Here is a 12,141-nt window from a genome sequence, read left to right on the forward strand (position 1 = left end):
CAAGCCCTCAATATATTAAAAGTTCTCTCACGGAAGCGGTGGGGGTCCGATAGAGCAAGCCTTTTACAAATATATCGCTCTCTGGTGCGCTCCAAGCTGGACTACGGGTGCATAGTATATGGTTCGGCAAGAGCATCCTACTTAAAAAATTAGACCCCATTCATAATCTTGGTCAGCGCCTATCATCTGGAGCATACAGAACATCACCAGTAGTTAGCCTTTGCGTTGAAACTAATGAAGCCGCTCTTGAGGATCGAAGAATTGCCCTTACATGCTCCTAAGTCTTAAAAATCCGTTCTCTTCCGAAACATCTCTGGCATCCAGTTGTCACCAAGTGCCCATCTAAAAGATTATTTATCAATAAACCGCATTCTATCAGACCATTACTACTGCGCTTTGAAGATAAATGCGAAGAGCTAACAGTACTAGACTGCTTACCGAATATTGCACAAAGGAATGAATATTTGCCACCATGGTACAGCCTAGCTTCAGTATGTGACCTCACAATGACACATTTAGATAAAAAGCAAACGCCAAATGAGTACATATTACAGGAATTCTTTGCACTACAAGAAAAGTATGACACCTACATTGAATTCTATACCGATGGCTCAAAAACAGAAAGTCACGTTGGAAGTGCAGTAATCCAAGGAAAAAATAAACAGATTATGCGACTACCAGAATGCGCATCGGTTTCTACTGCTGAGTGTTATGCCATCTTTGTAGCTGTAGAAAAAATAGTAAAAGAGAATATCAAAAATAGCATCATTTACACCGATTCCCTGAGTATGTTTAAAGCACTGCGCTCCAGAAATGCAGCTGAACCTATAATAGGAAACATTATAGATAACATATTTAAAATCACAAAACAAAAGCATAACATTAAATTCTGCTGGGTTCCTAGCCATGTTGGAATTGTAGGTAATGAGAAAGCAGATGTATGCGCTACACAAGCCCGGAATGGCCAAATAAAGCAAGTGAACATACCGCACAGGGATTGTTTAAAGTTTATATACAGTAAACTCAAAAATAAATGGCAGGCTGCATGGCAAGAGCACGTAAACAACAAACTACATTCTGTGAAGCCAATTTTAGGGGAATGGCAATCATGTAGGCATCAAGAACGTTTTACCGAAGTTATTTTATGTCGGCTCCGCATTCGACACACCCACCTCACGCACAGCTTTCTGCTAACCAAACAAAACAAACTTCTCTGTGAAATGTGTGATGCCGAACTCACAGTGAACCACATTTTAATTTCATGTGTCAAACTAGAAGAACTAAGAAAGAAATATTTTACAACATTTTATAGGGAAAGACTCCCATTACACCCCACGTTACTTTTAGGCGATCGTGCACTGGTTGACATCTCATGTATTTTTAGGTTTCTCAAGGAAGCCAGCGTTTTAAACAAACTCTAAGTATAAAAAGCTTCACCTTTAACAAAAACTCCAACCTTGTGTTTGGCGCATCATAGCCTCATTTGCTTTTGCGCCATTAAAATCATAATAACTAACTAACTAAGCATTGGCTTCTGTAGCAGGAAATTCTTATCCTGTTTCTTGTTCCACTTTTGTCCACAACCACTGAATTTTCAAGAAGGTAATAGGCTGCAATCCCTGGGTTCTCTGCCATCTCATTCAGTCCATGATATTTTGTCCGCTGCACCTCATACACCATTATGATACCTGATGATAATTGAATCTCCAGTGACTGATATTACTAATTATGCTCGCCAGTTCCGTTTTGAGGCACATACTTGGTTCTTTATGCACTTGTTACATTATGCATTTGTGGCGGCTGCCAGACAACTTTATTGAACAGCTTTAGATGCCTCTTGGGAGCTATGGTGGTTTGAAAAACGCCGGGCAGCTCACCAACCCTGCTAGAAGCGGGCGTGAAGCCGGCTTTGGCAATACTTCCGGCAGGAACACGCAGCTGACCCTTTCTACTCGAAGGATACGAGCGAACACATTATCAAGAAGGGCAACAGCGATGTTGAAGCCCGGGGGCTAACGTAACACATCACCCCTTAATGATGGGCAACCTGTGCTCTGTCAGCAATAATGTGTTCTGATAACCTGTCTCTCGTGCGTTTTCACAAATTCAGTCGAACTTGAAGCACATCTCGAAGCTGAGTACTCCAGTTTCTATTTATTTATTTATTTATTTAGGACATACTGCAGGCCCAGTGAAGGGCCCTGGCAGGAGGGGCACAATAAACACAATGCAAAAAAAGCACAAAACAAAAAGTACAGGGCAAGTAAAAAAAAATCAATGAACGGCCTGTTCAAGGCGTCAATGTCAACTGTTGATGATGGTGGTAACTGATTCCACTCGGTAATGGTGCGGGGAAAAAAAGAGAATTTGAATATGTTAGTTCTGGGAAAGTAAGGTTTTAACGATTCAGTGTGCCTGTTTCTGGTTGACCTGGACGTTATCGGTTGGAGATACAAATCGGGGGCCATTGACAGTTTGTTAGTTTTCAATAGAAAGAGAAATCTTAACCTTAGTGTTCTACGCCGGGTTTCAAGGGACTGTATGTTATGTTGAAGCAACAGAGCAGATGGTGAGTCAGTGGTGCGATATTTAGAAAATATAAACCGAACTGCTTTGCGCTGAATTCTTTCAAGGGCATTAATGTTAGTCTTTGTGTGAGGATCCCAAACAGTGCATGCAGACTCAAGTTTTGGTCTAATCATGGTGTAATATGCCAATTGCTTAACGTTAGGGGGAGCTTGTTTTAACTTGTGCCTAAGAAAACAGAGATTGCGAAACGAAGAAGAGCATACGGTTTCAATATGTTTATTCCAACTAAGATTATTCGTTAGTGTTACTCCTAGGTACTTCTATTCTTTGACTTCTGAAAGGTGCCGAGTGGGAAGATTATATGAAAAGGAATGACTGTTTCTTTTATTAGTGATCCGCATAAATACTGTCTTGTCAGCGTTTAGTTCCATCCCCCATTTAACGCACCATTCACTAACATTCTGTAGGTTATGATTAAGTAAAATCTGGTCGCCTTGAACTTTAACTTCATTAAACAAAACACAATCGTCGGCAAACAACCTAATTTGAACAGGATGAGAGATGATGTCTGTAATGGCATTAATATAGATAAGAATCAGTAATGGCCCAAGGACACTGCCCTGCGGGACACCAGAAGTGACTGGAAGTTTGTTAGAACAACAACCATCGATACTAACATATTGAAATCGGTTAGATAAATAAGCCGCAACCCAATTAACAATAAAAGAAGGAAGACCTGTAGTTTCAAGTTTATGGATAAGTTTATTGTGCGGAACTAAATCAAAAGCTTCCTAAAATCTAGAAATATGACATCTATTTGGCCGGAATTGTCCAGAACTTGAGCGAAATTGTGAATTACGGATGTAAGTTGGGTGACCGTAGAAAAGCCTTTCCGAAAACCATGCTGGAAAGCCGATAATTTGTTGTTGTCATCGAGAAATGTTTTAATGTAATTGGCTACGATGTGTTCAAGAAGTTTGCAGCATGAAGAGGTCAACGATATGGGACGGTAATTATTAAACAATGCGGCATCACCTGTTTTGTGTATGGGAACGACACGGGCCACCCTCCAATCGGGTGGTAGACTTGAAAACAAAAGAGAAGCACGAAAAATGATAGCAATAAAGTGCGAAACCATCTCAGCATAGCGATATAAAAATGAATTAGGTATTTCGTCAGGCCCAGGAGTTGCTTTTGTTTTAAGATTCAAAAGCATTGCAAAAATAGCAGGTTGAGATACGAAATCGTGCACAGGCTGGGAACAAGAATCACGAGTTGTGAAATTATTTGCACGTTGGGAAAACACACTGTGAAAATATTGTTACAGGTTCTATTTACAAATACTATTTACAAGGCAGGTCGAGAAGAGCTTGGTGCGCCGGCGGCAGGATACTGGACTTTCTCTTCTTCTTCCAGCCGCCGCACGTCTTCTTTGTTCCTCAGAGCCCATGCGCAGCACGTGACATTTCCCCGTTCGCAGACGAAGCCCTCTGGGCCAGTGAATCAATCGGGATCCCGAGAGTGGAATGGCTTCAGCCGTGCGACATGCACGACCTGGGTTGTCCTTGAGCGGCGTCCTTGCGTTGATTGGGGAGAGATGACATAGTTGAGGTCATTGAGGCGAGCAACAACGATGAACGGGCCTGTGTAGTGGGATAGCAGCTTTTCTGATAAACCACGCTTGCGTAGGGGCCTCCACAACCATACAACGTCACCGGGCAGGTAGGAGACATCCTTGCGCCGGCGGTCATAACGCTGCTTAGAGCGATGCTGTGATGCCAAGGTGCGTATCCGGGCAATCCGACGGGCTTCTTCAGCGCGACATAGAGTGTTGGCAATAGAAGGCTCGGTGTCGAGAGAGAAAGGTAAGATGCTGTCGAGGGAGCTTCGAGGCGGACGGGTATAAAGGAGGAAGAATGGGCTGTAACCAGTTATTTCATGCCTCGACGTGTTATAGGCGTATGTAATGAAGGGAAGCACGTCGTCCCAGTTCTTATGGCGGGAATCGACATACATGGCCAGCATGGTCGTGAGTCTCCGATTGGTACGTTCAACCAGTCCATTAGTCTGGGGGTGGTACGGCGTCGAGTGGCGAAAATGGCATGAACTAAGACGCAGAAGCTCTTCCACAACGTCTGCCGTAAACTGGCGACCGCGGTCACTGATAACAACTCGAGGAGCTCCATGCCGGAGGATGACAGCACGAAGAAGGAAGAGCGAGACCTCAGCAGCGGTGGCGCAAGGTAGGGCGGCGGTCTCACAGTAACGGGTGAGGTGATCAACGCACACTATAATCCAGCAGTTACCGTTGGACGAGCGGGGAAACGGGCCGAGCAGATCGAGTCCAACTTGTTCATATGGCGTGCTTGGAGGTGGCACAGGATGCAGGCGTCCAGGTGAAGAAGTCGTCGGAAGCTTGAACCGCTGACACTGCACGCAGGTGGCCACGTAGCGCTGAACCATATGACGCATTTTTGGCCAGTAAAAACGTTCTTTGATGCGGTTAATGGTCCTGGCAAACCCCAAGTGCCCAGCCGTGACGTCATCGTGCATTGCCTGCTGAACAGAGGAGTACAGAGTAGCCGGAACGACGAGGAGAAAGCGCGCACCTCCAGGCGAGTAATTCGTTCTATAGAGTAAACCGTCGCGAATGCAGAAAGGGCTTGCGGATGTCGGGTCACGGGCTTCGGCAAAAAGCGGCGCCAAGTGCTGATCCTTGCGTTGTTCCGTCTGGAAAGTGCCAAGATCTGGAAACTCTTGGGAAACGGCAGCGAGATAGTCGTCGAAGTTTTCATCATCGGAAGTAGTAACCGTGAGCGGCAGCCGCGAGAGGCAATCTGCGTCGGCGTGTTGGCGGCCACTTTTGTAAGACACTTTGAAGTTAAACTCTTGGAGGCGTAACGCCCAGCGGGCCAACCGACCGCAGGGGTCGCGTAGATTGACCAGCCAGCACAGAGAATGGTGGTCTGTGACGACTGTAAAAGCACGTCCATAAAGGTACGAACGAAACCGTTGTACGCCGAAAACAACGGCGAGACACTCTTGCTCTGTTACAGTGTAATTGCGTTCCGACTTGCTGAGGGTGCGACTTGCATAAGCGACAACGTGTTGATTGCCCTCATGGCGTTGGATAAGCACAGCACCCACGCCGATGCCGCTGGCGTCAGTGTGGAGTTCAGTCGGTGCTGTCGGGCAGAAATGACGTAATATTGGCCGCGAGGTGAGGAGAAACTTGAGCTGCCGAAACGCGGAGTCGCATTCGGGAGTCCAGTGGAAAGGGGTGTCTTTCTGCAGGAGACTTGTAAGCGGGTAGGCTAAATCAGAAAACTTGGGAACGAAACGCCGAAAATATGAGCAAAGTCCTAGGAAACTCCTGAGCTCTTTCACTGATTTGGGTTCTTTGACACTGCTTACAGCTTCAACCTTCTGCGGGTCGGGTCTGACGCCATCCTTGTCAACGAGATGACCAAGCACAGTAATTTGGCGTTCACCGAAGCGACACTTCTTCGAGTTCAGCACGAGGCCCGCTCTCTCTATGCAGTATAGGACAATGGCTAAGCGGCTGTTATGTTCGGCGAAGGTCCTACCAAAAATGACAACATCGTCCAGATAACACATGCAAACTTGCCACTTCAGGCCACGTAAAAGCGTATCCATAAATCGTTCAAAAGTGGCAGGAGCGTTGCAAAGGCCGAAAGGCATAACATTAAATTCATACAACCCGTCAGGTGTCACGAATGCTGTCTTCTCTTTGTCTTGCGGGTGCATCGGGATCTGCCAGTACCCGGACCGTAGATCCACCGAGGAAAAGTAGGAGGCTGAGTGGAGGCAGTCAATGGCATCATCAACGCGCGGGAGCGGGTAAACATCCTTCTTTGTGACAGTGTTAAGCCGGCGGTAGTCGACACAAAATCGCCAAGTGCCATCTTTCTTTTTGACAAGGATCACTGGAGCAGCCCACGGGCTTGAGGATTCCTGAATGATGCCGCGGTGCAACATGTCACGGACTTGTTCATCAATTATCTGACGTTCGGAAGGCGAGACGCGGTATGGCTTCTGTCGAATCGGCTGTGCAGATCCAGTATTGATCATGTGATGGGTACGGGAAGCTGGAATCGGCGGTGGTTGGTCGCGACCAAAGTCAAACACGTCAGCATGCTTCATAAGAACGGCCACTAGTACCTGGCGGTCGCTAGTGGGTAAGGATTTGTTGACCATGGCTAGGAATTGAGAGTCGCTCAGATCGTGGCGTCTAGTTGGACGAGACACGTTGTCAGTGATCGCGGCAACTGGTACAGAAAAACGTTCTTCAAAGCCAGCAAGTTTTAAACCACATGGCAATACTGCAGGTTCGTTGGAGTGATTGACAGTCCAAAGAGTGGCATGGCCCTTGGTCACATGGACGACGCTGCGGGGTACTAGCACACTTTTCTTTGCACAGTTAAGGGAACAAGGTTCCACCACAGCATCGAAGGCATCAGAAATCGTGCTCGAGGACACAACGGGAACGAATATGGCAGACATTGCTGGAACGACGGTATCTTCAGAGACAGAAAACACTTGGGCAACCACTGGCGAGTCTTCTACGAGAGCTGACCGAAGGCCAGGACTTAACGATATGCCACCACTGCGGAAGTCGAGAGTAGCGCCGCACTGGTGCAAAAAGTCAATACCGAGGATGATGTCATGCGTAGAACGAGGGAGCACCGTGAATTCAGTTCGGAACATGTGGCCAGCGATCACTACATTCACAAAACAAATACCAATCGGAACCAATGATTCTCCCCCTACACCCCGGAATATAACAGCACGATCCCAAGCGAACATTATTTTACGACCCAGGCGGTTCTTGAAAGTTGAACTCATCACTGACACCGTGGCACCAGTGTCCACTAAGGCCATGACGCAAATACCGTCCACTAAAACTTCAAGGCGGTTCCTTAACATAACAATGGGCAGAGGAATTGGCACTATCGATGATGCGGCGACCGCACCTCCATCGGCCGCACACGCTAGTTTCCCGGGGACGGTGGGGAACGACGTTGGGGAGAAGGCGAGCGGCGAGAGCGGTGCGGAGGTGGAGTCAGACTTCGGTCAGAGGCAGGGGAGTCGTTCCGTGGTGGCGCGTAACTGGATCGGCGCTGAGACGATGTGAAGACACGGTCATGAACAGGCGCATTGAAACTGGGGCGAGGGTATGACCATTGGCGCTGGGAGCGGGAATACTGGCCCCGGCGACGGCAGAATCTAGAGATGTGACCGACCATACCACAGCGGTAACAAAGTGGTGGGTCGGGGGGGCACTCGGGATAACACTCCTCGTAGCCAGTGTCGAAACGACCATCGTACTCCGGCTGCCGCAGGTGGCGTTGCGGACGAGCTGGCGCCCTGGGGCCGGGGCGGGTGATCCGGGGAGCGTCGCTGTAATCAATGCGAGGAGCACTGGTAGGGGCCTGGCCAGACGAACTCCAAGGGGAGGAGCGGTAGGCGGGAGCCGCCTGCAGAGAACAGCTCTCATACGGGACCTCTCTGCGGCGCGCAACATCTTGATGCCGGGAGAGTTCGTCACGCACGATTTGACGAATGACGTCAGGGAGAGTCGCCGCATTCACAGGCTCGTGGAAATCCACGCTGGCGATGGTGGTGACGTTAGGCAGGCGACCGAACTTGGGAGTAATTCGACGCAGTTTTAGAGCTTCAAAGGTGCGGCAGTGCTTGATGATATCCGTGGGCGAGTCTAAATTTTCTTTACTAATAAGAAAGCTGTAGACGTCCTCTGCGATGCCCTTGAGGAGATGACCAACGCGATCTTAGTCGGACATACTGGGATTAACGACTTTGCACAGCTTCAAGACCTCTTCTATGTAAGTCGTGCAGGTCTCTCCAGGCACTTGCGCTCTCTGAAGCAAAGACTGCTCAGCGCATTTTCGTTTGGCAACGGTATCCCCGAAGCAGCTGCGGAGCTCTTCCATGAAGCGGTCCCAACTCGTTATTGATGCCTCATGGTTTTCGAACCAAGTTAGCGCGGTGCCATCGAGAAAGAAGACGACATTGGCCAGCTGAAGAGTGGCATCCCAACCGTTGTATTTGCTCACCCGCTTGTAATTGGTGAGCCAATCATCCACGTCTTCGCCAGCCTTCCCGGAAAACGTCCGCGGCTCACGGTAGTGCTGCCAAGCGGGCGTTGCTGCGCCGGTCGGACGTGCGTCGGCTTCCTTGGGCATTTGCACGGGCAACGGTGGCAATCCGGCGATTCTTCGGCTGCAGCGGTTGCGAGAGGGGTCCGTGGTGATCGACCCAGCACCTGCACCACACTGTTACAGGTTCTATTTACAAATACTATTTACAAGGCAGGTCGAGAAGAGCCTGGTGCGCCGGCGGCAGGATACTGGACTTTCTCTTCTTCTTCCAGCCGCCGCACGTCTTCTTTGTTCCTCAGAGCCCATGCGCAGCACGTGACAATATGAATTGAACTTGTCAGCAATATCTTTTTTGTTGGTGAGCAACGTGCCTTCATGCATCATCGCAGGCAGGGATTTTTTTTCTTTGCTTAAAAAATTCCAAAATTTCTGAGGAGCGTTACGAATGAAATTCGGCAAAATGTTTTGAAAGTAATGTCGCTTAGCAGCCGCAACAGCTTTGGTCAAAGAAGCCTGCTTCATTTGAATGATGTTGTGAGGGACACGGGCTCTTCTCAAGCGTTTAAGTTTTCTTTTGAGATGCAAGATTTCTCGCGTAATCCAGGGATTAGATTTGCCACTTTTTTTAGCTCTTGATGGAATAAATTGGTTGATACAATATGTGCATGTCTTTAAACTTGGTCCAGAGATCAGATGTGTCAGTTCCGACAAAGGTGCTGAGACACAGATCTAAACAATCTAATACACTTTCATCCCTGGCACGCGAGAAATCTTTTACAAGTACGGTTTTGGACGGTACGGCACATTTATCAGCGACGAAATCGCAAGTGAAATACACCAAATCATGATCAGATAGTCCTTGATGGATCGAAACAGAAAACATTTCAAAAGAGCGGTTCACAAAAATCAAGTCAAGAATGGAAGCAGATGAGCCATGAGTACGTGTAGGTTGTCCGACTACCTGTTTCAAATTGTGACACAGCATACTATCAAATAAGTGTTCAGCATTTGCGCAATGTCGTGAATTAGATGAGGCCAACTCCCAATTAGTGTTAGGTAAGTTAAAATCACCGACAAGAACTACGTTTTTATGTTTGAATGATGACATGTGTTCCGACAAATCGCGTAGAAACTGAGGAGGGGAATCGGGAGCTCGGTAAACAGCAAATAGAAAAATGGAACGGCCCCTAAAAGATAGTTTTAGGGAAATGCTTTCATGGTCATCAATTTGCCGAGTTAAAGTCGCATGAATATTGTTTTGAACCAAAACCGTCACTCCACCACCTCTTGATAATCTGTCACGCCGATAGATTTGATAAGTTGGAGGAAAAACGTCTTTGTTATTGATTTCATCGCGAAGCCATGTCTCCGTAATGATGACGATATGTGGATTGTACCCAAGAAGAAGTGCCTCAAGCTGTTCGCTTTTGTTGATTATACTCCGCGCATTATTGTTTATAAGTCTTAATTCCTTCTTGATCCGCGCACTACGTCATTCACTTTTTCGTGTGTTCCGCGATGGCAGTTTCACCCTTGTGCTAATGGTATCATCCCACGAAAACATCTGGCCAGCAACGAGCAACTTATCATTAATTAAGGTAACCTTCATTTTCTTGTCTCTCTCAGTTTTAGTATAGTTTTCGTTTCCTGAGGGTTTCCTTTGAGTAGTCATTCTGAATAGATACTTTTTTTCCTTTGATCTTGTGAGCGTTTTTAAGGACTTTTTGCTTTTCATTGTAATCCTGAAAAAATATGATCACAGGCCTGTTGACAGTGTTCTTTCCTAAACGATGAATTCTGCCGATAGAAGTACAATTGACATTAAGTGTTTCATAGAAAATTTCAGTCATAACATTCTGTTTTAGTATTTAGTATCATGTGTACTTCTCCTCCTTGTGTTGTCCTGTGTACTTCTCCTCCTTGTGAATGCGTCCTTTTCGCTGGTTTTCTACATACTTCTGTTTTAGATCAGATTCTGTCTCATCTGGTTCCTCGCTTACACCAAAAACGACTAAATTGGAACGTCTACTGTAATCTGCCATATAGACCAGTTTCGACTGCAAGGCGTGAATTGTGCGTTCCATATTGTCAATACGATCTGTTTGTTTTTCAAAATCAGCAAAGCGATAGTTTAAGTCAGATATTGTTTTTTCCAAATCTCCTTGTTGTGTTCTGAGGGCTACAATCTCTGCTGTTAACTTGGAATGAGCTGTAAGCAACTGCTTTAATAGTTCTGTACTGTCCTCATTTGAATTATCAGGCCCAGGGTTACATTCAATGTCACCACATAAAAGCAGCGCACAAACACAAAACACGTCTTGGGCAATGATAACACAGCGTTGTGGGCACGGCAGGACCAAAAGACCGCGGCAATCACTTCTAATTGTAGTAGAATAACAACCAACCTGTGCAAAGCAGAACAACGAAGCGTAAGGCAACATGCCTATGTGCGGTCCGCTGTGCCCACTGAAGTTGAAGCCTGGCTGTCGGTCTTTTAAACGAAGGTCCGGGCAGGTCACATGGAACGGGGGCGGTGCTTGAAGAAGGTAATCATTCCGCCAGGAAATGAAATCTCCCGCAGCTGTTGTCAAATAATCTTGAAGGCATCTGTCTACTGTAGCGGTATCCTGATGAAGAAGCATTTTGGACGGACCGAGCAGAAAAACCTGTGCAAAGCAGAACAACGAAGCGTAAGGCAACATGCCTATGTGCGGTCCGCTGTGCCCACAGTGCCCACCAGGGTAACGTGCCCACCAGGGTAACTTGCTCCGGTAGGCTTTGAAGCATTCGAAACACAAGGAAAGGGCATTGCTGCAGTTCATGTCAAGCGCAAATCAAGAAACTATTCTATATGCGTTTTCGTTTTCGTCACTGTTGTTAAACCTTTATTTCGTTAGTTTTTCAACTACAGCTTCCAGAATACGCGAGAAGCTTTCTTGCTGCAGTGCGAGCTGCTGATGAAAAATTTCTCGGTCGGCTCCTTCACGTTGCATTCGTTCTCACTCAAGTTGCAGGCGGCTTTTTTCAAGGGCTAGACCACGTGATTCCAGTGTGAAATCTTTCTCTTTAATTGCCGTTTCATGGCGCATCTGCTTTTCGAGGAACTCGATGTCAGCAGTATCCTGCTTTCGTTTAGCTGTAAAAAAGACAAGACACCAGGGTAACTTGCTCCAGTAAAATGTGCACACATATTAGGGCTTGTGCATTCTCAAAAACAGCAAAAATGTGTTTCACGTTTATATACACACTTCTGTGAATGCAAACAGCTGTGTTTAGTATTGCATGATTCTAATTCATTTATTTATTCAGAATACCTTCATCGCCAGAAGGCATTATTATAGGGGGTTAAGTACATGGGGGTCACACCATGGAAAAAAGTTTGCCATAATGCACATGAATACATCAGTTACCAACAAACAACATTAAAATCAAAATTATTAGAAAACATAGAAAGAGTGCAATAAACAATTAG

At 46.6% G+C, this 12,141-nt stretch overlaps 1 pseudogene; it reads right to left on the reverse strand.

Moving 5' to 3' along the window:
• Window positions 1–3,560: 3,560 nt before the first annotated feature.
• Window positions 3,561–8,976, reverse strand: LOC149345888 (uncharacterized; annotated as a pseudogene).
• Between the last annotated feature and the right edge of the window lie 3,165 nt (window positions 8,977–12,141).

This window comes from Amblyomma mixtum, chromosome 4 (genome assembly GCF_055824585.1).
Source record: "Amblyomma mixtum isolate Tamu chromosome 4, ASM5582458v1, whole genome shotgun sequence".
Classification (NCBI taxonomy): Eukaryota; Metazoa; Arthropoda; class Arachnida; order Ixodida; family Ixodidae; genus Amblyomma; species Amblyomma mixtum.